General features: G+C 50.8%; 1 protein-coding gene across 5 annotated transcripts in view; it reads left to right on the plus strand.

Annotated features, from left to right (window-relative positions):
• The first annotated feature begins 4401 nt into the window (after positions 1 to 4401).
• The window catches only part of CDH22 (cadherin 22), a 109186-nt gene continuing 86030 nt past the window's right edge, over positions 4402 to 27557 (plus strand). For 4 of the 5 annotated variants that reach the window (XM_075571787.1, XM_075571786.1, XM_075571783.1 and 1 more), the window contains exon 1: positions 19593 to 19714. The gene's annotated coding sequence lies outside the window, so the exon portion shown is untranslated. Of the gene's footprint in view, positions 4498 to 19592; positions 19715 to 27557 lie in introns of those variants that run through there. The other variant, XM_075571785.1, reaches the window with a different exon arrangement.

Raw genomic sequence — 27557 nt, forward strand, 5'->3', positions numbered from 1 at the left:
GGGGGAGGTGGTGGGAAGGGGGGGGGAGGTGGTGGGGAGTTGGGAAGGGGGGTGGGGGAGGTGGGAAGGGGGGTGGAGGTGGTGAGGAGGTGGTGGGAGGTTGTAAGGGGGGAGTGAAGGGAAGGTGAAGGGGGGGTGAAGGTGAGGTGAAGGGTGGGGGTGGAGGGGAGGTGAAGGGGGGGGGTGGAGGGGAGGTGAAGGGGGGGGGTGGAGGGGAGGTGAAGGGTGGGGGTGGAGGGGAGGTGAAGGGGGGGGTGGAGGGGAGGTGAAGGGGGGGGTGGAGGGGAGGTGAAGGGGGGGGGGTGGAGGGGAGGTGAGGGGGGGTGAAGGGGGGGGTGGAGGGGAGGTGAAGGGGGGGTGGAGGGGAGGTGAAGGGGGGGGTGGAGGGGAGGTGAGGGGGGGGGGGTGAAGGGGAGGTGGGGGTGAAGGGGAGGTGGGGGGGTGAAGGGGAGGTGGGGGGGGGGGTGAAGGGGAGGTGAAGGGGGGTGGAGGGGAGGTGAAGGGGGGTGGAGGGGAGGTGGAAGGGAAGGGAAGTGGAGTGAGGGGAGGTGAGGGGTGGGTGAGGGGAGGTGAGGTGAAGGGGGGTGAGGGGAGGTGAAGGGTGGTGAGGGGAGGTGAAGGGGGGTGAGGGGAGGTGAAGGCCGCTCCCTCACCCGTCCGGCCGCTCACTCACCCGTCCGGCAGCTCCCTCACCCGTCCGGCCGCTCCCACGTGTATATGAGGCGGGAGGCAGCTTGTTGTGGCCGCTCCCCCGCTGTGTCCCGGGCGCACACTCGCTCCGCTGACTGTAGCGGCGCCGGGGGGGGGGGTGGAGGGGAGGTGATTTGAAGGGGGGTGAGGGGTGGGTGAAGGCCGCTCACTCACCCGTCCGGCCGCTCCCACGTGGATCTGAGGCGGGAGGCAGCTTGTTGTTGCCGCTCCCCCGCTGTGTCCCGGGCACTCGCTCCTCCGCTGACTGTAGCGGCGCCGGGGGGGGGGCTGAAAGCGCGGGAAACACGGGGAGAGGAGGAGGTGCGCGCAGGTGTGGAGGCTGATTTCGGGGAGGAAGAGGCGGAGGCTCCGGCGGGTATGTGAGCCCCCCCCCCGGGTTATACATGCTGCTAATGTACACCCCCCCCCTACTGTGTGTGTGTGTGTGTGTGTGTGTGTGTGTGTGTGTGTGTGTGTGTGTGTGTGTGTGTGTCCCTGTGTGTGTGTGTGTGTGTCCCTGTGTGTGTGTTTGTGTCCCTGTGTGTCCTTTGGGCCGTCACTCCGCCTCAGGCCAATGAGAGGTGTGCGGGGGCGGCCCAAGGGACCAATGAGATTTCCCCTAGGGACACCGGACATCCAGCAGGCAGGCAGGCTGGCATACAGTGCTTTCACTAATATAGTATAAGATACCCTGTTCACTTACTGTATGTAACTGTATTTGTAACCATATATTGTTTGTCATCTTAATTCTGTGCCCAGGACATACTTGAAAACGAGAGGTAACTCTCAATGTATTACTTCCTGGTAAAACCTTTGATAAATAAAATAAATAAATAAACCTCATTGCCCCAGTCTATGTCTGCATAATTAAAATCACCCATTATGCAAACATGACCCAGTTTTGATACTTTCTGCATTTGCAAAAGTATTTTGGCTTCCTCAATCTCGCAGATATTTGGTGGTTTGTAGCATATCCCTACAAACATTTTTACCTCCACTGCTAATTTCTATCCACACGGTCTCTACATTTTCATCATTCCCTTCGTAAACATCTTCCCTTAGAATAGGTTTTAGATCCGGTTTAACATATAAACATACTCCACCTCCTCTTCTGTGTCCTCGATCCTTCCAAAAAGTGAACAACCTTCTAAATGGACTGCCCAGTCATGAGTTTCCTTCAAGGGCCACGCACACACACACACACACTCTCGCAAGGCAGGAATGTTAACAGGGGTCATTCCTATGTAAAGTAAGAAGCCTATACAGATGAAGAGCATTGTATGTGAAAATGTAAAAAGTCCAACAGCCTGCATTTATTTGTGACTAACACACATTCCCAGCTAGCTCAAACTTCTATACCCACCACATCATGAATATATATTTGTGTCAAAAAGAGTGCTACTGGGCGTGGCAAATGTATACAACAAAAGACAGGGGTGCCTAATGCTCCGTTCAATTGACAAAACATATATGGTGAATAGTATAAAGTTGAAATACTTCAATAATAATAATAATAACTTGGTTATTTAGTTTAACCCTTTGGCCAAAGCGTCGTAAGCCTGCATACCAACGTCAAGGTATAACCAAATTAATGCAGGTCCTACACTACACTGTGAACCCTCCCCTTTACCGCTGTATGAGGGGAAAGTACCATAGTAAGTCCTGTTCTTGCAGCAGAGTGAAAGACCTCCCAAGTTAAAAAGGTGAGGATTAGTGAGCTCTGGGGGGAGGTGCCACCTACCTCCATACAACTGTTACAAGTCAGAAATTGATTAACACACATTCCCAGCTAGCTCAAACTCCTACACCCACCACACTCTGCTGCAAGTACAGGACTTACTATGGTTCTTTCCCCTCATACAGAGGTAAAGGGGAGGGTTGACAGTGTAGTGTAGGCCCTGCAGTGTAGTGCAGGCTTACGACGCTTTGGCCAAAGGGTTAAACGAAATAACCAAGTTATTATTATTATTATTGAAGTATTTAAACTTTATACTATTTAACATATATGTTTTGTCAATTGGACGGAGCATTGGGCACCCCTGTCTTTTGTTGTATACATTTGCCACGCCCAGTAGCACTCTTTTTGACATAAATATATATTCATGATGTGGTGGGTGTAGAAGTTTGAGCTAGCTGGGAATGTGTGTTAATCAATTTCTGACTGGTAACAGTTGTATGGAGGTAGGTGGCACCTCCCCCCAGAGCTCACTCCTCCTCACCTTTTTAACTTGGGAGGTCTTTTCACTTCGCTGCAAGAACAGGACTTACTATGGTTCTTTCCTCTCATACAGCGGTAAAGGGAAGGGTTCACAGAGTAGTGTAGGACCTGCATTTTTGGTTATACCTTGACGTTTGGTATGCAGGCTTACGACGCTTTGGCCAAAGGGTTAAACTAAATAACCAAGTTACATTTATTTGTGACTGTATGAAGATGTTCCCATGTAAGGGAATCTATAATAAAAGAGAAAGAGTAGTCCCATGGGGTCCAGTGACGGAGCACAGCCATGTACTCCGTTTGACCACCCAATAAATTATTTTTATTATTCAAACTGGTTTGCAGCCCCCACTGTTTGCACGGCTGTGCTCCGCCACTGGACCCCATGGGACTACTCTTTCTTCATATGCTTCCGGCGTGACTCACGCACTAATCAAGGACCGAGCTGCTATTCAAGTGAGTTCTTTACAAAGACTGTTTATTATGGTACTGTATGTACCTTTGTTTGCTGGGGGTTTATACAGGACCTTTATGGTATATATGGAGATCTGTGTTAGCCCTCCAGCAATACTAGTACACTCCTATGTTTATACCATCCAAGTGAGTCTCACATAGCACTTATGTATGCTCCGGTGTCTTGGCTATATATCACTGTTATTCTGAGTATATACATATGCCCCTAGGACAGCTGAGCCCTGAATATTGGGATAATATCCCTTACCTACAGTCTATAATAAAAGAGTACAGCTGTGTAACTCTTCTTGACTTTACCTCAGACTATAGAAACGGTCACTGAGGTGGGGGCCTGAGTCCTGTAACTTGGGGTTTATCTCTTATAGTGGGCGATACACAGAGTGGGAAGCAGGAGTAATTGGACACAACAAAACTGTAAGGAATTATAACAAACTTTATATTACTTTATCTATCATGTTGAACAGGGATACATACACAGGGCTACCACATAACCACACAATATTTCTGCAATCCTACAAAAACAAATCACTAACGCTGCTCCTCTGTCTTTATATATATATATATATATATATATATATTAAAGTCACTGCATATTAGTTCACATGCCCTGCTGATCAGACAGGGTGTTTGTACAATAACCTTTCGTTGGAGCTCTGGATTCAAACAGATGCAGCTGCTGCTTCTTACAGTTAATTTGAAAACATAACCTGTTTTCCAGTACAAGAGGATCTCTTTCTTTCCTCTGGCTGTTAAATCCTGATATTTCTCCTATTAGTTGTTGCAGGGCTCCCTGAGGGGTCACTATACTTTGTACTAGCCAGCAAAATCCACCAGTCTCCTCCCTCCATGGATCGGGCAGGCCCTTGCAGAGTGTTCTGCAGCAGCCTCACCGTATCAATACAAACTGCCACACCAGTCCCCTCAGCAATCCCTTTCCAACTGTTACAACTGTCATTCCACTGGCTAAGCACAGTCACATGGTCCAGTGGAATGTCATGCTTAAAGGAGCCATGACCTGTGCTGAGAGCAGACACAGGGGGTTACAGTTGTACCACCCAAAAGCTTTTGGCACCCTTTTTGTCATCGCTCAGCCGACCACAACAGCCCCCTGAGATAAGGTAAATTATTGCTGAGTTGGACATTACACCACTACACAGATGTAACCTCCTCAGGGAGCTGGGCAAGAAGGGTTACATTAGCATAGTCCACAGGACGTAGGCAGGTACAGGACAATGCTAATACAATGCCCCATCACAGGCCTACAATGCAGACACAGCCCCAGCAGCTTTCTGGCAGAGCAAGTCCACTCAGCAGGTGCTTGACCTCTCCGTGGTTCCTCAGCAATGGGCCTAACCCCATCACAGCGTCCAGGCCTACAATACCCAACTGTGATGTGATTACAGCTCATTTTGCAAGAGAGAGTTAACCCCTGCAGGGCCATCATCTTGAACATAGCTGCATATCACTGTTTTACATGCTTTAAGAATATCATATGTAGGACTGGTACAATAAACTGTACATACATAAATAAATACATCTGATCATTGACAGGTAGGGGGGAATTGCAGGCTTAACTTTTATTTAAAAGCAGACAAATCTAGCCCTACCATCACACCTAATACCCCTGACCCCAGAGAAAAGCCTTAATCGTAATATCCCAGAGGATATAACCTTAACTCTAATACCCTCCCCAACAGAAGACACCCTTACCCCTAATACAATACAGATACACGTGCTGCTCTGCGTACAATACAGATACACTCGCAGTTCTGCGTACAATACAGATACACACTCTGCCCTGCGTATAATACAGATATGCACCCTGCTCTGCATATAATACACAAGTACACTGGTATAGTACAGATTTACACACTGCTCAGTAGAGGAAGGAGAGCGGTTCAGGCTTCAGCACTTTCACTTTGAATAACCTTTTTGCATCCTAGTAAGGGGCATTAGTAAGGGGCATTAGTAAGGGACATTAGTAAGGGGCATTAGTAAGGGGCATTAGTAAGGGGCATTAGTAAGGGGCATTAGTAAGGGACTAGGAAGGTTCAGATTACGCTGTTTGCAGAAAAATGTTGATGCCACTTTCATTGGTTTATTTATTTATAAAATATTTTACCAGGAAGTAATAAATTGAGAGTTACCTCTCGTTTTCAAGTATGTCCTGGGCACAGAGTAAAACAAATAATACATGGTTACAAATACAGTTACATAAATGAGCAGGGTATACATTATATACAAGACATTGGGTGCACAGTTAAAGAAAATATATATTATGAGCGTATGAAACAGTTACAGACCAGGTTAAAATGTGAGACAGCCTTAGATTTGGTGGTGTGAGAGATCACGCAGGACCTGCATATTGTACTTCTAGTCACATATAGAGACATTGGTGGTGTGAGAGATCACGCAGAGCCTGCATATTGTCCGTCTGGTCACATATAGAGACATTGGTGGTGTGAGAGATCACGCAGAGCCTGCATATTGTGCGTCTGGTCACATATAGAGAGAGATATTAGTGCTGCGAGAGATCACGCAGAGCCTGCATATTGTGCGCCTGGTCACATATAGAGAGAGATATTAGTGCTGCGAGAGATCACGCAGAGCCTGCATATTGTGCGTCTGGTCACATATAGAGAGAGATATTAGTGCTGCGAGAGATCACGCAGAGCCTGCATATTGTGCGCCTGGTCACATATAGAGAGAGATATTAGTGCTGCGAGAGATCACGCAGAGCCTGCATATTGTACTTCTGGTCACATATAGAGACATTGGTGGTGTGAGAGATCACGCAGAGCCTGCATATTGTACTTCTGGTCACATATAGAGACATTGGTGGTGTGAGAGATCACGCAGAACCTGCATATTGTCCGTCTGGTCACATATAGAGAGATATTACTTCTGTAAGAGATCACGCAGAGCCTGCATATTGTACTTCTGGTCACATATAGAGAGAGATATTAGTGCTGTGAGAGATCACGCAGAGCCTGCATATTGTGCGCCTGGTCACATATAGAGAGAGATATTAGTGCTGCGAGAGATCACACAGAACCTGCATATTGTCCGTCTGGTCACATATAGAGACATTGGTGGTGTGAGAGATCACGCAGAGCCTGCATATTGTACTTCTGGTCACATATAGAGACATTGGTGGTGTGAGAGATCACGCAGAACCTGCATATTGTCCGTCTGGTCACATATAGAGAGATATTACTTCTGTGAGAGATCACGCAGAGCCTGCATATTGTACTTCTGGTCACATATAGAGAGAGATATTAGTGCTGTGAGAGATCACGCAGAGCCTGCATATTGTCCGTCTGGTCACATATAGAGACATTGGTGGTGTGAGAGATCAAGCAGAGCCTGCATATTGTCCGTCTGGTAACATATAGAGAGATATTACTTTTGTAAGAGATCACGCAGAGCCTGCATATTGTACTTCTGGTCACATATAGAGAGAGATATTAGTGCTGTGAGAGATCACGCAGAGCCTGCATATTGTGCGCCTGGTCACATATAGAGAGAGATATTAGTGCTGCGAGAGATCATGCAGAGCCTGCATATTGTGCGTCTGGTGACATATAGAGAGAGATATTAGTGCTGCGAGAGATCACGCAGAGCCTGCATATTGTGCGCCTGGTCACATATAGAGAGAGATATTAGTGCTGCGAGAGATCACGCAGAGCCTACATATTGTGCGTCTGGTCACATATAGTGAGAGATATTAGTGCTGCGAGAGATCACGCAGAGTCTGCATATTGTGCGTCTGGTCACATATAGAGAGAGATATTAGTGCTGCGAGAGATCACGCAGAGCCTGCATATTGTGCGCCTGGTCACATATAGAGAGAGATATTAGTGCTGGCGAGAGATCACGCAGAGCCTGCATCTTGTACGTCTACGGAGAGAGGTATTGCGGTAACTCTATATATACTGACGCGGCTGCTTCGGTGTGCGCAGAATCAGGGCTACAGTCTAAGTGAAGGAGAATTTACATTCAAACCCTAATGTCCTTAACTTGTACAACCCAGAAAACGGGGGAGGCGACACGGGGCCAACACTTTCAGATACTTCAAACATGAAAAGAGGATACAGCAGAGAATCATTCTCCAGGGAAGAAGGGTTCGTGCGCTTCACTTAGTGGGGAAAGACCCACGGAAATCTCTTTTAATTCAGGGTGGTGGGTGCATGTAGCAGTCTCTCAGTGAAGAAGGGATGTGGAGAATTAGAACATGCCTACACTTTAATACCAACAGCGAATCAAATGTTCCTGTTTGCCCGACAGTAAAGGGGTTAAGGAGATTGACTCGCTGAAGCGGTGTATGTGTATCTTACCTTCATTGCCCATACTGTATGCTAATTAACACACAGGCAATTACAGCACCTCGGCACATTGCTAAAGAGATTGGCCTAGATCTCCCAGATTTGGGTCCTGACCGCAGAAGGTTGTGTTTGCTGATAAACGTCCCCCGTGTGCTGGCACTGCCCCCCCCCCCCCCAGCGCTATATTGGGACTTGTTATGGTGGTGAGAAGGAGATGAAGGGCAGCTGTGTCCTGGGGGAGACGGAGACCGCAGCATTGGTTATATATAAATAGGGATTGCTAAGAATGTATCAAACCCGCAGAACGGCCTCGCTGCCGGAAGAGAGAAGTCACATCAATCCCACTTCTCGGGGAAAAGGGACAAGAACATTGTATTATTCAGAACCAGGTGCAGGAAGCCCCCCACTTTCCAATGAGCAGTTGTTATCATGTCCCTGTGTATCACAGACCCAGTATGGTCTTTCTCCCTCCAGCAGAAGACAGAGGTACATGAGAATTGTGCCAGGTAGTGTTAGGACCTGCAGATTGGTCATGCCGTGACGTGGCTGCAGGCTTATAACCTTTTGGCCAAAGTATTTAATTAAATGACCCTTACTCATGAGCAGATAAGCACTGAAGTATTGTACTACATGTTGTGTCAATTTGTATGTTGCGCTGGCCTTTCTGTTTTTGATTGTATTCTTCAGATCCAGGTGCAGGAAGCTTCCCCCGATGTGCAATCAGTTTGGTTGAACACCCACTTCTTGCTCTTTCTATTAATAGGAAGACAAGCTTCTCTCTGAACATGAAACTGCTCACTGCCACGTTCAACGGTTACCTACCTCCAACAGCTCTAACTATTCTCACTGCTTCCCACTCACAGATACATACAGTATATATATATATATATACAGTGTTCGACAAACCTATACATTTGCTCGCCCCGGGCGAGTGGATTTAACCCCCGGGCGAGTAAATATTGGCCCAAGCAGCACACGTTTGGTACTAGGTGGCGAGTAGATTTTTTTGTGTGGCGAGTAGATTTTTTGGTGATTTGTCAACCACTGTATATAGATATATATATATATATATATATATATATATATATATATATATATATATATATATATATAATGGAATATATTAGGGACCAACCCCACCCTAATCTTTAACCCTTTCCATGACGTAGCTGTGTACATGGTATCGAGATGCATCATATTATCATGACTAATTGTATCTAGCAATGTTTTATGAATGCAACACATAGCAAAATAAACAATTAATAAATCAGAAGAGGACAACTATAAAATGTCTGAGAAAGCTTTAATTTGGGGGATCAAAGTATGTTACAGATATATCCTGCGGCTTATTTACATTCTTTAAATATTTTGTTTTTATTCATGTTATCGGCCTCTTTTTTTTTTTTACTGATTAATAGTTTGAACTGTATACAAATCTAGACATTGCTCTTTTATATAAAAGAAAAAGAAAGCGCCTGACCTCATGGTGTGGTATGTCAAGATGAAAAGGTATTTAGGTGCAGTGGTACGGGATGCACGTACAAAAACAATGATCAATAAAACAGTGGGTTAAAAACTGTATTAGCCCGGATGAGACTGTGATCTGCCACTCCTCGGTCCAGAAGCATCCCACCTAACTGGAGGTAGCTGTGCAGGTTCCCTGATGAAGTGGCCACGTAGCCATGAAACGCGTAGGATATTTGGGTGCTGTGCAGCAATAGACTTGCTTTTGTCGCCTTCACTTTGTGATTTCTGCACTTTTTGAATTTGCCGGTCCGAAGGCGCTTACGTTACCCGTGACACGTCACTGGAGGCGCGTTGACGGCTCAGAGGTTCCCTCTGCCCCGGGCGGGCAGCTCCGTTGCTCGGCGTGTGAGCAAGTGAGAAATTTCCCTTGTAGGACTTTTGAGCAGCCCCCCGTGGAGGGTGGAACGTAGAGAGGGATTCCTGCCCGCCTGCCACGGACATCTACCCCCGGTTAGGGGGGATGTCCCTGGCTATCCATCCACTATCTGACTGATCTGGACCGTGGAGTGGCAGATTGTGGTGTCATCCTGGCTAACACGGTTCTTAACCCACTGCTTTATTGATCATTGTTTTTGAACGTGCATCTCAGTGGCTACGGCGTGGTGGGCCACGGCCGACACACACCAGGTACAGCCCTCTAACGGGCAGGCCCCAGTAGATGCGTGTGCGAGCGCTCACACACAACGATGGTGCGTCCGATGACAGGGAAGACAAGAATTTTTGTATTCCCGGGCCGCGATCACGTGGTCGGCGGGCAGCCAATGGAAGGGCAGATATGCCCCGTCATGGCCACGCCTGCCGTGCATCCCATCGCTCCCCTACAGACCGCAGCTATTATCCGTACATGCCCCACCAGGCATGCGTGTAGCCGTTAATACTGGGCCCGTAGCCTTCATCTTGACATTCTACACCATGAGAGGTTCCGCCCTTTCTTCCCTATCCATTTGAATGCTCTCCCATTTGCCACAGCAGCAGACTCTCTTGTACTCCTTAAGGGAAGTTTATTTGAATCTATTCATCACATTTAGTTTGATTGTGTTTGTCACAGATGCAATTAGCCTATTTTTGCACCCAATTAATTTATGTTTATCGCCCTATGTCTGATTTATCCATTCACACCATTCACTTGGTGTGTGGTTATTGCTTTTTTTATATGTCTTGGTATTTCAGACACCATGTTGATAAATGAATGATATACTTGTCTAAAACACAACGATGGTGGGAATAATAATATAATGTAGGCTGTGGGTTTTCTCCATTTGTGGTTAGTTTGCTGATCAAGCTCCTGTCACATTTTCTCAGTGCCTCTTTCTCCTCCTCCCTCCTTCATTCTCTCTCTCTCTCACTTCTCTGGCTTCTAGTGACTCTATTAGAAATCCTTTGGGGACCTTCCAATCACCGGAAAAAATCAGCCACAGCTGTTTAAATGCAGCTCCCTTCCCGGAGGAGCCACGCAGAGGCTGTTGGACTCATATTTTTAGAAGAAAGCCTTGTTTGAATGTTTGACTTTTTCCACCTGAACAAAAGACAGTAACTTTCATTCCCTGCAGGCAAAGCAAACACTGACTCCAGTCTGCTCTGCCTCTAGGACACAGCAAGAAAAAGGCTGGGGTGGGGGGAGAACAGGAGGCATGTGTGTGTGAGAGGGCTGCAAAATACAGCACAGCTCCAGCTCTCTCCTGCGGGAAGCATGGATTAACCCATTACATTAGAAAATAGGAATATAAGAGGGGGAACAGCTCTACTGCAAGACATAAGAGCAATCTATCACAGTGTCAGCGCTGAATTAGCGGGGGCAAGGCTCAGTACTCAAATGTGTGTGCGTGTGACCCTCCACTCCCCCCTCCTTCCCCACAGACTGGTGTGTGTGTCCCCTGACTGAGCTATGTGTGTGTATGTAGGGGAAGGCACTGGTATAACAGAGAGATCTGTGGGACTCTGTACCATGCCGGGTAAATCCCAACGTGTGGCTATCCCAGGCTCTAACTCCAACCCTTCGGAAGTCACCTGCGGTGTCCCGCAAGGCTCTGTTCTGGGGCCCCTACTCTTTTGATTTAATGATGTAGTTACAGCTTGTAAGGGAGCTTCAATCCACATGTATGTAGATGACACAATCTTATATGCACACAGCCCTAGCCTCTCTGACCTTGGACACGTACTTCAATCTGATTTTTCCCAAAACAAACTCTTCTTAAACACAGGACAATGGTATTTGGGACTAAGGCAAAATTTGGATATATATAGAGGGTCCCTGTCGTCCTGCACCTTATACTCCTTGATAAAGGACATTTGTGTGTGAAACGCGTAGGGGGACTTTTCCCACCTCCTTGGGTGATTGTATTTGTGCTGAATAAATAGAACCTTATTTCTATACCACCTGACTCCCTGGCAGTGCGCGGTTTTCTCCCCTTTTCTCTATCAGAGGACATGAGCGGATACTGTGTTAAGAGAAAGTGAAATTATTCTAGCAGCCCTGCAATTAATGGCTGCTAGCAAATTAAGTGGGCTACTAGTAAAGTTAGCGGGATTTTAGTAAAGGAAGCGGGCTGCTAGTAATGGAAGCGGGCTGCTAGTAATGGAAGCGGGCTGCTAGTAAAGTTAGCGGGATTTTAGTAAAGGAAGCGGGCTGCTAGTAATGGAAGCGGGCTGCTAGTAATGGAAGCGGGCTGCTAGTAAAGTTAGCGGGATTTTAGTAAAGGAAGCGGGCTGCTAGTAATGGAAGCGGGCTGCTAGTAATGGAAGCGGGCTGCTAGTAAAGTTAGCGGGATTTTAGTAAAGGAAGCGGGCTGCTAGTAATGGAAGCGAGCTGCTAGTAATGGAAGCGGGCTGCTAGTAATGGAAGCGGGCTGCTAGTAATGGAAGCGGGCTGCTAGTAATGGAAGCAGGCTGCTAGTAATGGAAGTGGCTGCTAGTAATGGAAGTGGCTGCTAGTAATGGAAGTGGCTGCTAGTAATGGAAGCGGGATGTTAGTACTGGAAGCGGGATGTTAGTAATGGAAGCAGGCTGCTAGTAAAGGAAGCGGGCTGCTAGTAAAGGAAGCGGGCTGCTAGTAATGGAAGTAGAATGTTAGTAATGGAAGCGGGCTGCTAGTAATGGAAGAGGGCTGCTAGTAATGGAAGCAGGCTGCTAGTAATGGAAGCGGGCTGCTAGTAATGGAAGCGGGCTGCTAGTAATGGAAGCGGGCTGCTAGTAATGGAAGCGGGCTGCTAGTAATGGAAGTAGGCTGCTAGTAATGGAAGCGGGCTGCTAGTAATGGAAGCGGGCTGCTAGTAATGGAAAGGGGCTGCTAGTAATGGAAAGGGGCTGCTAGTAATGGAAGCGGGCTGCTAGTAATGGAAGAGGGCTGCTAGTAATGGAAGTGGGCTGCTAGTAATGGAAGCGGGCTGCTAGTAATGGAAGCGGGCTGCTAGTAATGGAAGCGGGCTGCTAGTAATGGAAGCGGGCTGCTAGTAATGGAAGCGGGCTGCTAGTAATGGAAGCGGGCTGCTAGTAATGGAAGCGGGCTGCTAGTAATGGAAGCGGGCTGCTAGTAATGAATGAAGTGGGCTGCTAGTAATGGAAGTGGGCTGCTAGTAATGGAGGCGGGATGTTAGTGATTGAAGTGTGCTGCTAGTAATGGAAGCGGACTGCTAGTAATGGAAGTGGGCTGCTAGTAAAGTTAGCGGGATTTTAGTCAAGGAAGGGGGCTTCTACTAATGGAAGCGGGCTGCTAGTAATGGAAGCGGGCTGCTAGAAATGGAAGCGGGTTGCTAGTAATGGAAGTGGGCTGCTAGTAATGGAAGAGGGTTGCTAGTAATGGAAGCGGGCTGCTAGTAAATTAAGAGGGCTGTTTGTAATGGAAGAGGGCTGCTAGTAATGGAAGCGGGCTGCTAGTAATGGAAGCGGGCTGCTAGTAATGGAAGCGGGCTGCTAGTAATGAAAGCGGATGTTAGTAATGGAAGCGGATGTTAGTAATGGAAGCGGATGTTAGTAATGGAAGCGGGCTGCTAGTAATAGAAGCGGTCTGCTAGTAATGGAAGCGGGCTGCTAGTAATGGAAGCGGGATGTTAATAATGGAAGTGGGCTGCTAGTAATGGAAGCGGCCTGCTAGTAATGGAAGGGGGCTGCTAGTAAAGTTAGCGGGATTTTAGTAATGGAAGCGGGCTGCTAGTAATGGAAGCGGGCTGCTAGTAATGGAAGCGGGCTGCTAGTAAAGGAAGCGGGATGTTAATAATGGAAGTGGGCTGCTAGTAATGGAAGCGGCCTGCTAGTAATGGAAGGGGGCTGCTAGTAAAGTTAGCGGGATTTTAGTAATGGAAGCGGGCTGCTAGTAATGGAAGCGGGCTGCTAGTAATGGAAGCGGGCTGCTAGTAATGGAAGCGGGCTGCTAGTAATGGAAGCGGGCTGCTAGCAATGGAATGGGGCTGCTAGTAATGGAAGGGGGCTGCTAGTAAAGTTAGCGGGATTTTAGTAATGGAAGTGGGCTGCTAGTAATGGAAGCGGGCTGCTAGTAATGGAAGGGGGCTGCTAGTAAAGTTAGCAGTATTTTAGTAACGGAACCGGGATGTTAGTAATGGAAGCGTGCTGCTAGTAATGGAAGGGGCTGCTAGTAATGGAAGCGGGATGTTAGTAATGGAAGCAGGATGTTAGTAATGGAAGCGGGCTGCTAGTAATGGAAGCGGGCTGCTAGTAATGGAAGCGGGCTGCTAGTAATGGAAGCGGGCTGCTAGTAATGGAAGTGGGCTGCTAGTAAATTAAGTTTGCTGCTAATAATGGAAGCGGGATGCTAGTAATGGAAGTGGGCTGCTAGTAAAGTTAGCGGGATTTTAGTAATGGAAGCGGGCTGCTAGTAATGGAAGCGGGCTGCTTGTAATGGAAGCGGGCTGCTAGTAATGGAAGTGGGCTGCTAGTAATGGAAGCGGGTTGCTAGTAATGGAAGCGGGTTGCTAGTAATGGAAGCGGGTTGCTAGTAATGGAAAAGGGCTGCTAGTAATGGAAGCGGACTGCTAGTAATGGAAGAGGGCTGCTAGTAATGGAAGCGTACTGCTAGTAATGGAAGAGGGCTGCTAGTAATGGAAGTGGGCTGCTAGTAATGGAAGTAGGCTGCTAGTAATGGAAGCGGGCTGCTAGTAATGGAAGCGGGCTGCTAGTAATGGAAGTGGGCTGCTAGTAATGGAAGTGGGCTGCTAGTAATGGAAGAGGGCTGCTAGTAATGGAAGCGGGCTGCTTGTAATGGAAGCGGGCTGCTAGTAATGGAAGTGGGCTGCTAGTAATGGAAGCGGGTTGCTAGTAATGGAAGCGGGTTGCTAGTAATGGAAGCGGGTTGCTAGTAATGGAAAAGGGCTGCTAGTAATGGAAGCGGACTGCTAGTAATGGAAGAGGGCTGCTAGTAATGGAAGCGTACTGCTAGTAATGGAAGAGGGCTGCTAGTAATGGAAGTGGGCTGCTAGTAATGGAAGTAGGCTGCTAGTAATGGAAGCGGGCTGCTAGTAATGGAAGCGGGCTGCTAGTAATGGAAGTGGGCTGCTAGTAATGGAAGTGGGCTGCTAGTAATGGAAGAGGGCTGCTAGTAATGGAAGTGGGCTGCTAGTAATGGAAGTGGGCTGCTAGTAATGGAAGCGGGCTGCTAGTAATGGAAGCGGGCTGCTAGTAATGGAAGCGGGCTGCTAGTAATGGAAGCGGGCTGCTAGTAATGGAAGCGGGCTGCTAGTAATGGAAGTGGGCTGCTAGTAATGGAAGTGGGCTGCTAGTAATGGAAGCGGCCTGCTATTAATGGAAGGGGGCTGCTAGTAAAGTTAGCGGGATTTTAGTAATGGAAGCGGGCTGCTAGTAATCGAAGCGGGCTGCTAGTAATGGAAGCGGGCTGCTAGTAATGGAAGCGGGCTGCTAGCAATGGAATGGGGCTGCTAGTAATGGAAGGGGGCTGCTAGTAAAGTTAGCAGGATTTTAGTAATGGAAGTGGGCTGCTAGTAATGGAAGTGGGCTGCTAGTAATGGAAGGGGGCTGCTAGTAAAGTTAGCGGTATTTTAGTAACGGAACCGGGATGTTAGTAATGGAAGCGTGCTGCTAGTAATGGAAGCGGAATGTTAGTAATGGAAGCGGGCTTGTAATGGAAGCGGGCTGCTAGTAATGGAAGCGGGCTGCTAGTAATGGAAGCGGGCTTGTAATGGAAGCGGGCTGCTAGTAATGGAAGTGGGCTGCTAGTAAATTAAGTGGGCTGCTAATAATGGAAGCGGGATGCTAGTAATGGAAGTGGGCTGCTAGTAAAGTTAGCGGGATTTTAGTAATGGAAGCGGGCTGCTAGTAATGGAAGCGGGCTGCTTGTAATGGAAGCGGGCTGCTAGTAATGGAAGCGGGTTGCTAGTAATGGAAGCGGGTTGCTAGTAATGGAAGCGGGTTGCTAGTAATGGAAGCGGGTTGCTAGTAATGGAAGAGGGCTGCTAGTAATGGAAGTGGGCTGCTAGTAATGGAAGTGGGCTGCTAGTAATGGAAGCGGGCTGCTAGTAATGGAAGCGGGCTGCTAGTAATGGAAAGGGGCTGCTAGTAATGGAAGTGGGCTGCTAGTAATGGAAGAGGGCTGCTAGTAATGGAAGTGGGCTGCTAGTAATGGAAGTGGGCTGCTAGTAATGGAAGCGGGCTGCTAGTAATGGAAGCGGGCTGCTAGTAATGGAAGCGGGCTGCTAGTAATGGAAGGGGGATGCTAGTAATGGAAGCAGGCTGCTAGTAATGGAAGGGGATGCTAGTAATGGAAGCGGGCTGCTAGCAATGGAAGGGGGATGCTAGTAATGGAAGCAAGAAAAAAATGGAATCCCATTTGAAGTAACTGGACTTTGGCTTTTAATAAATTTGGCGCAGTTCTTTTGTACTAAATACAGGGGATGGACAACACACAAAAGCAACAATGGGAGACTAAACGGTGCACCCTGATCAGCTCCAGATGCAACAGGGAGAGAGACAAACACCACAGACAGACTCCACAGTGGCATCTTCTTGACTTTGCTCCAACTTTGCTTCATGCCCCCCCCAAAACTCACTGGAGTACGTCAACCTCCCTGATCCAGGTCAGCAGACTTAACACTCCACCTCTTCTCCGTCCCCCGCCCACTGCTCTATGATACACACCCACCTAAAGCTGGCGCCTCCAGCCTCACCATCTGTTCTTGGGTCTCTACATAGGGTGGACCCTATAGTCAGCACCCGCCTCTTCATCCAGTCTTTGTATCCCTGAGCTAGGCTGGTACAGCATCTCCGCCACCTAGAGGCCCCACCACAGGGCATCCGTTACTCCGGGGATGACCTGCCCACTCCAGGCTGTGACCCTGCCCACTGCCGAAGACAAACCCTTTGCTACTCTTGAAATATTCCCTTGATGTTCCTTCTGAACACATCTAAACCTTTCCTTGACAAATGTACATCCTTCTCTGCCAGCTGACGTCCTTATCTTCTATTCCCCCCCCCCCCACTAGAGAGGATACATTTTCCCATGGCTTTGTTATCCTAATTCCTAGCTTTCTCCTCCCCAATCCACTTTCCTGGCCCTCTCCATATCCTCTTTGGAGGACATTGTTCCACAGTGCCTTTAAACGGGCGCATTTTGCCTGCATCTGATAGATTACTTCTAGTGATTTGGTCTTAGCTAGGTCATTCCCTTCTAGATGCAACAAAATGACTTTGGGTTTCAACTTAAACTCTGCTAGTGCTTTATCCAGTGCTGGTTGTAGATCGCCCAAGCACATCCCTCGTTTTCCAAGTCAACGCAAAGTCATCTTCTCTGTAGCCAAACCCAGCGGTAGACCGAGTCGTTGCTCCTTTGCTTTTGTTTGCACCCAATGAATGAATGGGTGGCCCATTATTCACACTTCCAGGGTTCTGCCATGGTCGCCTACCGGAGGGAATAGAACAGAATGTTAATTCATACATTGCCCGTTGCCTTACCCTTTAACCCTGCTGTAACCTCTATATGTGCTGGACTGCCACCTTCCCAGTGTTTCCATTTGCTTCGGCGTACAGCCCTCCTCTGCCACCGCCGCTGTCCTATTGAAACGCGATGAAGCGTCCGCTGTGACGTTTGATCTCCCCGGACGTGCCTGGCCTTGAAGTTTAAGTTGCAGAGCATGCGGAGCAGCACCACGCTGCACAGCTACCGGATCACCGCGTTTGACGTTGCTGAGGGGCAGTTCACTGCTCCCACTACCTTTAGGTTGTCAGACCAGAATATTATGTTCTTGTTACTGAGCTCCTTAGCCCAAAGCTGTACCACAAGTTGAAGAGCTACAGGAAGGCGATATTATTTGTTAATCCTCTTTGTACCATGTGGTTGGGGCCATGGTTCCGTGCGCCATTCCCCCGTGAGGTATGCACCGAAGCCTAGCGACCTCACCACGTCTGGTAACAGCTGGAGCTCGTGGTTGATCCGCCCTCTGAGGAAAATCTCCCATACACCCAAATCGACTTTCATCTCCTTTGTGACCCTAATTCGTTGTATCTGCCTAATCTTCTGCTGAAACTCCTGCCCATGGGTATGACTCTACAAATGACATTTAGGAGCCTGAGCGGTACCTGCATGTGCCTCAGGGTAACCTTGAATTCCCGAATGAGGCCCTTCAGTTTGATCATTTTATCCCTGGGCAGCCTCGATTCCCCAGACACCGAATCAATCTCAATCCCCAGGAATGATAAGGTGCTCACTGGGCCCTCGGTTTTATCCTCTGCTATTGGTATCCTTAGGTCTTTGATGAGGTCGGCACTGGGCTGTAAGAGTCTATTGCAGACTGAGGAATCTCGGGCCACACTAGGAGGTACTGGGACCCCTGCTTTTTAACTTGTTTACTAATGACCTTGAGGTTGGCATAGAGAGCAAAGTCTCCATCTTTGCTGATGACACTAAATTGTGTAAGGTAATAGAATCAGAGCAGGATGTAATTTCTCTCCAGAAGGACTTGGAGAGACTGGAAACTTTGGGCAGGTAAATGGCAGATGAGCTTTAATACAGATAAATGCAGGTTATGAATTTTGGGAAACAAGAATAATTAGGTGAATCCTTGATGGAGAAGGATTTAGGAGTGCTTGTAGACAGCAGGCTTCGCAATAGTGCCCAATGTCAGGCAGTAGCTGTAAAGGCAAACAAGATCTTATCTTGCTGCAACCTCAGTAACCAGACCACCACCAGAAATGAGGCCAATAGCCTGTTCACGGCCGCTGCCACGCCCATGTTGTCCGTCCACAAGATGGTCAGCTCTGTCCTCCATAGCTCCACTGCCACCACAGGCGGAAAGAGCTCTAAGAACATTAAGTTCCCCAAAAACTTCTGCTGCCACCACTCCTCTGGCTCAGCGCACCATCGGTCCTGTAAGAATGCCCCAAAAGCCCATGGATCGCGCCGCATCTGTAAATATCTGCACGCTCTCCACTACTCCTTGCAAAGCCAGCGCACGCCCATTGTACCACCCCAGGAAGGTGTCCCACACGTGCAGGTCCCCCTTAACTTACTTTGAAACCATGATGTATGGTACACGTATGGTGCGTCTGTGTATGGTGCGTCTGTGTATGCTACATGTATGGTGCATCTGTGTATGGTACACGTATGGTGCATCTGTGTATGCTACATGTATGGTGCATCTGTGTATGGTACACGTATGATGCGTCTGTGTATGGTACACATATGGTGTGTCTGTGTATGGTACACGTATGGTGTGTCTGTGTATGGTACACATATGGTGTGTCCGTGTATGGTACACGAATGGTGCCTCTGTGTATTGTACACGTTAGGTGCCTCTGTGTATGGTGTGTCTGTGTATGGTGCACGTATGGTGCATCTGTATATGGTACACGTATTGTGCCTGTGTATGGTACACGTATGGTGCGTCTGTGTACGGTACACGTATGGTACATGTATCAGGCGTGCGACTGTGTGTGGTACACGTATGATGCATCTGTGAATGATCCATGTATGGTGCACGTATGGTGCGTCTGTGTATGGTACATGTACTGTATCAGGCGTGCATCTGTGTAAGGTACACGTATGGTGCATGTATCCGGCGTGCATCTGTGTATGATGCATGTATCCAGCATGCATCTTTGAACAGGTATGGTGCATGCACTGCCTGGGTGGGACACCCTGGTTGAATTTTGGCAGGCAGCCCCCACAGCAGCGAGTTGGGTGAGACAGCCACTGTGGCCTGCTGCAGCAAAAGGATTTCTTGGGATTCAGATCCAACACCACCCCCCCTGCAGGATTCAGTGGCCTCGGCCAGTCCAGTGAGCAGTAAGCAAGTCTCATCCCCTGCCCTTTCCCAGTGCTTCCCCCCAGTCTCCAGCAGGGGAAGGCATTGACGTCTCGCTCCCTGTATCTCACACACACATTCACAGCGCCCCCCCCCCCCCCTGCCCAGACACCCACAGCTGGAGCATCAGTCTGACAGTGGCCAGGATTACAGCAGGGAAAGGAAGCTGGATCCCTGGCTCCTACTGCAAATCCCAGGGCTGAGGGGAAGACACTGATCAGGTAGGGTGTGTGTGTGTGTGTGTGTGTGTGTGTGTGTGTGTGTGTGTGTGTGTGTGTGTGTGTGTGTGTGTGTGTGTGTGTGTGTGTGTGTGTGTGTGTGTGTGTGTGTGTGTGTGTGTGTGTGTGTGTGTGTGTGTGTGTGTGTGTGTGTGTGTGTGTGTGTGTGTGTGTGTGTGTGTGTGTGTGTGTGTTGACATACTCTATGAGAACAGAGGGTGCTAAGCAATTGTGTCGTGTCTATATGTGATCTGTGTATTTAATAGATTTGCATATAGGTGCACATGTGTATGTACATCTGGATGTGTATAGCATACTAATATGGGTATAGCATACTAATATATATATATTAGTGTATGTGTCTGTTTTTTTGTATGCATGCAATGGGGCTCTGCTTTATATAGGTGGGTGTTTAAGTGACATCAGTAAAAGTGTATACAACCGTAGGAGATTGAGAATACGATAATCTCACATTACAATGTGATCTAAGCATATAAATGCCAAATAACTTCCCATAGCCCATGCAGTGTATATTAGCAACACAACACATGCAGTGTCAGCAACACAACACATGCAATATATATCAGCAACATAACATATGCAGTGCCAGCAACACAACCCATGCAATATATATCAGCAACACAACACATGCAATATTTATCAGCAACACAACCCATGCAGTATCAGCAACACAACACATGCAATATATATCAGCAACACAACACATGCAGTGCCAGCAACACAACACATGCAATATATATCAGCAACACAACCCATGCAGTATCAGCAACACAACACATGCAATATATATATATATATATATATATATCAGCAACATAACCCATGCAGTATCAGCAACACAACCCATACAGTATATATCAGCAACACAACCCATGCAGTGTCAGCAACACAACCCATGCAGCGTATGTCAGTAATACAACCCATGCTGTGTGTCAGCAACACAACCCATGCAGTGCGTGAGAGCAACATCTGGCCCACCCCTCACGGTGTCCCGCGCTGGGTCAGCGTTGCTGCATGAAGCCACACCTCCTGCGCCTTCTGCTTGTGCAGCATCCTCTCCCTGTGTTGGAGGCCTGCGCTGACTCTGGTGGCTGCACCGCCGCCGGTGCCCGCCCTGCTACTCGAGATGGGACCCCCAAAATCTGTCTCCTCAACCCTTTACTCAAAATCCGTTCCACGGTGCGCAATCCGGTGACGGATTTCTTCCAGTCTTTAACCGCGCAGACGTATGGGGATCTTTATGGGAATCTGCCCTGGCGTCCAATCCCTGCGGATTCTCCCAGAAATCCGCCCAAACTGTCAGTCCGCGCGTTTACCCCACCCTCCTGTTCCATCGGTGCCGCTCCTTAATCCTAATTCGTCCTTCCGCACAATCCGCGCAGTTTCTACACCACAATCCACCGCCTTGCGAGGATTCCGCCCTCCCTGTGCAGACTGGCCAAAATCACAAAAATTCCCCTTCAAATTCAATCCTCCCTGGCGCTCCTGACCCTAATCCACGCCCCAGCGGAATCCGCTGGTGAATCATTGAAATGGCAATCCACCGGTGGATTCCGGAAACCGTGACCGGCCCACGCTGTGAATTCCACCCAAACACGCAAATCCTTTCTAATCCCAAACCGACAAGATCCGCGGACCCCCCCAAAAAAAGCCAGATCCGTGGCGGATCGAAAAATTCACCATAAATAAGAATTTTCCCTTTTACTATGTCCCCCCCGTCCAGCTCTCCATCTCTGCTCTACCGGGCGATCCCTCCATCTCAAAATCCCTGTCTTGCCACTAGGGTTGCCAGGTGGCTTCTCCAAAAAAACTGGACATTAGGGTGAAAGGTGCGACGCACTCGAGAGACACACACACACCTCTCGCCACTCCATGCTGTTTCCTCCTCTTCTTGGCCCCACCCCCAGGCTCCTGACACCTCCTCCTGATTGGCTGCATTACCCAGCAGTAGCCAATCAGGATGGAGGAAGCTGCCCAGCCCCCTAACAGCCCTGCTCTAATCCTTCTCAGGTAAACCCTGCGGACCTCCAAGCCGATCAGGTCACTATGTCCAAATGGGTAATACCAGACACATACATGTCCAGAGAAGTTATACCAGACACATACATGTCCAGAGAGGTAATACCATAAACGTCCAGAGAGGTAATACCACACACATACATGTCCAGAGAGGTAATACCGGACACATACATGTCCAGAGAGGTAATACCATACATGTCCAGAGAGGTAATAGTGGACACATACATGTCCAGAGAGGTAATACCACACACATACATGTCCAGAGAGGTAATACCGGACACATACATGTCCAGAGAAATTATACCAGACACATACATGTCCAGTATTAACTCTACTATATTACTGGACAGTGTCCAAATACAGGACAGTCCAGTTCAAAACTGGACACCTGGAAACCCTACTCGTCGTGAGCACATGACCCAGCAGACACTCAGGACCGCGCTGCCGCGCCTCCTCCTAAAGCTCACTCATCCACGCATCGCCACCGCCGGCCGCCATCATCTCTGCTGGGCCCTCCGACTGTGTCTTTCTTCCCCCGCCCGTGCAGCCAACTCTCAGGATCCCAGGTTACCAGGAATCGGGAAAATCCGACCGCTCCAGTTGATCCTAGAAGAGGAAGCGAGGATCCCTCCCGCTTGCCCTAATTACCCCTGGCGTGACATCGCGGCTCCTTCGGAGAGGGGCCCCCACAGCCTTAAGTCCTGCTGCCCCTTCCTTATAAGTCCAGGGCTTTCTTTAGCATCTGCTGTGCGATGCGCTTTCTGACCAGCGGGCTTAGGCTGCGGCCATGCTGCCGCTGAGCTCACTCATGCTTGGCGCTCTCTCTTTAATGTAATCTAACGAGCATGGCCACGCTGACGCTTCGTGTGCGCACGTGCACGTGTGATAATACATGGTTACATTAAATGAACAGAGGTTTGATACAGTCAATTCACAGACATTTCATGGAAAGTTAGAGGTGTGATTATTGGAATATGTAACCTTTACAGACAAGATTCAAATTGTGTTACATCGTTACAGTTTTGTCTGTGATTTAAAACTGTTTGTTTTGGGAAATCCCGTTTTCAGGCCTCGAAAAATAAGGCCCAATATCTGTCAATCACACTAATTGCAGATTTGCAGGTGCAGATGTTAATGTTTCCATGTGTAAATATTGGACCATTTAGGGTTGTGTACCAAAGTTCTCCCAACTGCAAAACTGGGCCGAAACTGGTACAGAAAACAGCACAAGATTTAGCAAAGAAAAAAAATGATATTGCAGTTTTCTGCTTCAGTTTTGTAGCTTGGAGATTTTTTTGGGGGCGGCCGGGAAATCTGTCAACGTAGGGGGCAAGATGTCTGGATGCATGGCCCCCTGTTCTGCTTACGTTGGCTCCTAGACGTGATCCGGAGATTGTGTCCCAGAGAAGTTTACGTGGCCTCAAACTTGGCAGGTTTCTTACATAGTAAATTATAAAAAGGTGATGCACAGAGATGTATCTACACAACTACACATCCACACAACTACACTTCCACACATCTATACATCCACACAACTACACTTCCACACAACTACACTTCCACACATCTACACATCCACACAACTACACTTCCACACAACTACACTTCCACACATCTACACATCCACACAACTAAACTTCCACACAACTACACTTCCACACATCTACACATCCACACAACTACACTTCCACACAACTACACTTCCACACATCTACAGTACACATGTCTCCTTCCTAACGCCTACTGCCTTTTCCAGAGAAATCACTAGGAACTTACTGTATCATTGGATGATATGTCACTGGGGTCTTTTTGTTTTCCTTCCTCTGGATCAGTAGAATGTAGGTACGGATATGGGATAGGGTGTCTGTGGTCCAGATTTAGCTGGGTGGACATATGTCTTTTTTTACCCGAACCACACACAGCAGAGGCGTCCAGGGCCGTAAACAAGGGGAGTTGTAATGAATACAACATGTACATAGAGAAGTTTAAAGAGAGAAGCACAGACAGATCACAGAGTGAGAAGATTCTGTAAGATTCTATTTGTCTTTTTCTCTGTTATACAGTATGGGTTGAAACTGTTCTAACACGCTTGCTGATGCAGTATTGTAATAGACGCCGCGATGTGCCGCTGTGTGTGGTGATTTCGTGGCCATTCCGGTCCTGGGGACTTGATCTAAGTTTTGCCGGTTGAATTATATTATGGGACGAGCTGGAAAGTTTTTCCTAAATGTTGCAATTCATAAGCTTTTAAAACGATCCCCCCCCCCCCTGATGGTACTGTACATTCACTGTCAGGGCAGGTATGGGTTTTACATGTTACATCGTCCGGAGAGCCACATAAAACAAGTTTAACAAACCAGATAAGAATAATAAATAATACTGGATGTTGTATGAAGGATAGGCCGTGCCAAACTAACCTTATTTGTTCCTTTGAGGAGGTAAGTAGGAATTGAGACCAGGGTAATGCAGTTGATGTGGTCTACTTAGATTTGGCAAAGGCGTTTGATACGGTTCCACACAAGAGGTTGGTGTACAAAATAAAGCAAGTTGGACTCAGTAAAAAATATATGCACCTGGATTGAAAACTGGTTAGGGGACAGACAACAGAGGGCTGTCATAAATGGAACTTTTCAGGTTGGGCTAAAGTTGTGAGTGGAGTACCTCAAGTAGGGGGGGGCAGGAGATGTGTCCCGGGCACGGTGGCTGACGCTGGATGTTGGACTTGACCAGAGGTTGGACCCAGCTTGGGTGTCCGGCTGCTAGGACTCTAGTTGCCGCTGGGTCCCGGATCTCCCACGCTGCTGCCTGCCTTTCTCCCTCACTGTCCCGTCCCGGACCTCTGTCTCATTCCGTTGCGCGCCGGAAGCAGGGCTCGGCTCAGAGAGGCCCGGCGGGAGAGTGAGAGAGGCCCGGCGGGAGAGTGAGAGAGGCCCGGCGGGAGAGTGAGAGAGGCCCGGCAGGAGAGTGAGAGAGGCCCGGCGGGAGAGTGAGAGAGGCCCGGCGGGAGAGTGAGAGAGGCCTGGCGCGGGAGAGTGAGAGAGGCCCGGTCGGGAGAGTGAGAGAGGCCTGGTGCGGGAGAGTGAGAGAGGCCCGGCGGGAGAGTGAGAGAGGCCCGGCGGGAGAGTGAGAGAGGCCCGGCGGGAGAGTGAGAGAGGCCCGGCGGGAGAGTGAGAGAGGCCCGGCGGGAGAGTGAGAGAGGCCCGGCGGGAGAGTGAGAGAGGCCCGGTGCGGGAGAGTGAGAGAGGCCTGGCGCGGGAGAGTGAGAGAGGCCCGGCGGGAGAGTGAGAGAGGCCCGGCGGGAGAGTGAGAGAGGCCCGGTGCGGGAGAGTGAGAGAGGCCTGGCGCGGGAGAGTGAGAGAGGCCCGGTGCGGGAGAGTGAGAGAGGCCTGGCGCGGGAGAGTGAGAGATGCCCGGCGGGAGAGTGAGAGAGGCCCGGCAGGAGAGTGAGAGAGGCCTGGCGCGGGAGAGTGAGAGAGGCCCGGCGGGAGAGTGAGAGAGGCCCGGCGGGAGAGTGAGAGAGGCCTGACGCGGGAGAGTGAGAGAGGCCTGGCGGGAGAGTGAGAGAGGCCCGGCGCGGGAGAGTGAGAGAGGCCCGGCGCGGGAGAGTGAGAGAGGCCCGGCGCGGGAGAGTGAGAGAGGCCCGGCGCGGGAGAGTGAGAGAGGCCCGGCGCGGGAGAGTGAGAGAGGCCCGGCGGGAGAGTGAGAGAGGCCCGGTGCGGGAGAGTGAGAGAGGCCCGGCGGGAGAGTGAGAGAGGCCCGGCGGGAGAGTGAGAGAGGCCCGGCGGGAGAGTGAGAGAGGCCCGGCGCGGGAGAGTGAGAGAGGCCCGGCGCGGGAGAGTGAGAGAGGCCCGGCGCGGGAGAGTGAGAGAGGCCCGGCGGGAGAGTGAGAGAGGCCCGGCGGGAGAGTGAGAGAGGCCCGGCGGGAGAGTGAGAGAGGCCCGGCGGGAGAGTGAGAGAGGCCCGGTGCGGGAGAGTGAGAGAGGCCCGGCGCGGGAGAGTGAGAGAGGCCTGGCGCGGGAGAGTGAGAGAGGCCCGGCGCGGGAGAGTGAGAGAGGCCCGGCGGGAGAGTGAGAGAGGCCCGGCGGGAGAGTGAGAGAGGCCCGGCGGGAGAGTGAGAGAGGCCCGGCGGGAGAGTGAGAGAGGCCCGGTGCGGGAGAGTGAGAGAGGCCCGGCGCGGGAGAGTGAGAGAGGCCCGGCGCGGGAGAGTGAGAGAGGCCCGGCGGGAGAGTGAGAGAGGCCCGGCGGGAGAGTGAGAGAGGCCTGGCGCGGGAGAGTGAGAGAGGCCCGGCGGGAGAGTGAGAGAGGCCTGGCGCGGGAGAGTGAGAGAGGCCCGGCGCGGGAGAGTGAGAGAGGCCCGGCGCGGGAGAGTGAGAGAGGCCCGGCGCGGGAGAGTGAGAGAGGCCCGGCGGGAGACTGAGAGAGGCCCGGCGGGAGAGTGAGAGAGGCCCGGCGGGAGAGTGAGAGAGGCCCGGCGGGAGAGTGAGAGAGGCCCGGCGCTGGAGAGTGAGAGAGGCCCGGCGGGAGAGTGAGAGAGGCCCGGCGGGAGAGTGAGAGAGGCCCGGCGCTGGAGAGTGAGAGAGGCCCGGCGGGAGAGTGAGAGAGGCCCGGCGGGAGAGTGAGAGAGGCCCGGCGCTGGAGAGTGAGAGAGGCCCGGTGGGAGAGTGAGAGAGGCCCGGCGGGAGAGTGAGAGAGGCCTGGCGCGGGAGAGTGAGAGAGGCCCGGCGGGAGAGTGAGAGAGGCCCGGCGGGAGAGTGAGAGAGGCCCGGCGCGGGAGAGAGTGAGAGAGGCCCGGCGCGGGAGAGTGAGAGAGGCCTGGCGCGGGAGAGTGAGAGAGGCCCGGTGCGGGAGAGTGAGAGAGGCCCGGCGCGGGAGAGTGAGAGAGGCCCGGCGGGAGAGTGAGAGAGGCCCGGCGGGAGAGTGAGAGAGGCCCGGCGGGAGAGTGAGAGAGGCCCGGCGGGAGAGTGAGAGAGGCCCGGCGCGGGAGAGTGAGAGAGGCCCGGCGCGGGAGAGTGAGAGAGGCCCGGCGCGGGAGAGTGAGAGAGGCCCGGCGGGAGAGTGAGAGAGGCCCGGCGGGAGAGTGAGAGAGGCCCGGCGGGAGAGTGAGAGAGGCCCGGCGGGAGAGTGAGAGAGGCCCGGCGGGAGAGTGAGAGAGGCCCGGCGCGGGAGAGTGAGAGAGGCCCGGCGGGAGAGTGAGAGAGGCCCGGCGGGAGAGTGAGAGAGGCCCGGCGCGGGAGAGTGAGAGAGGCCCGGCGCGGGAGAGTGAGAGAGGCCTGGCGCGGGAGAGTGAGAGAGGCCCGGTGCGGGAGAGTGAGAGAGGCCTGGCGCGGGAGAGTGAGAGAGGCCCGGCGCGGGAGAGTGAGAGAGGCCCGGCGGGAGAGTGAGAGAGGCCCGGCGGGAGAGTGAGAGAGGCCCGGCGCGGGAGAGTGAGAGAGGCCCGGCGCGGGAGAGTGAGAGAGGCCCGGCGGGAGAGTGAGAGAGGCCCGGCGGGAGAGTGAGAGAGGCCTGGTGCGGGAGAGTGAGAGAGGCCCGGCGGGAGAGTGAGAGAGGCCCGGCGGGAGAGTGAGAGAGGCCCGGCGCGGGAGAGTGAGAGAGGCCCGGCGGGAGAGTGAGAGAGGCCTGGCGCGGGAGAGTGAGAGAGGCCCGGCGGGAGAGTGAGAGAGGCCTGGCGCGGGAGAGTGAGAGAGGCCCGGCGGGAGAGTGAGAGAGGCCTGGTGCGGGAGAGTGAGAGAGGCCCGGCGCGGGAGAGTGAGAGAGGCCCGGCGGGAGAGTGAGAGAGGCCCGGCGGGAGAGTGAGAGAGGCCCGGTG

This window comes from Ascaphus truei, chromosome 15 (assembly GCF_040206685.1).
Source record: "Ascaphus truei isolate aAscTru1 chromosome 15, aAscTru1.hap1, whole genome shotgun sequence".
Taxonomy (NCBI): domain Eukaryota; kingdom Metazoa; phylum Chordata; class Amphibia; order Anura; family Ascaphidae; genus Ascaphus; species Ascaphus truei.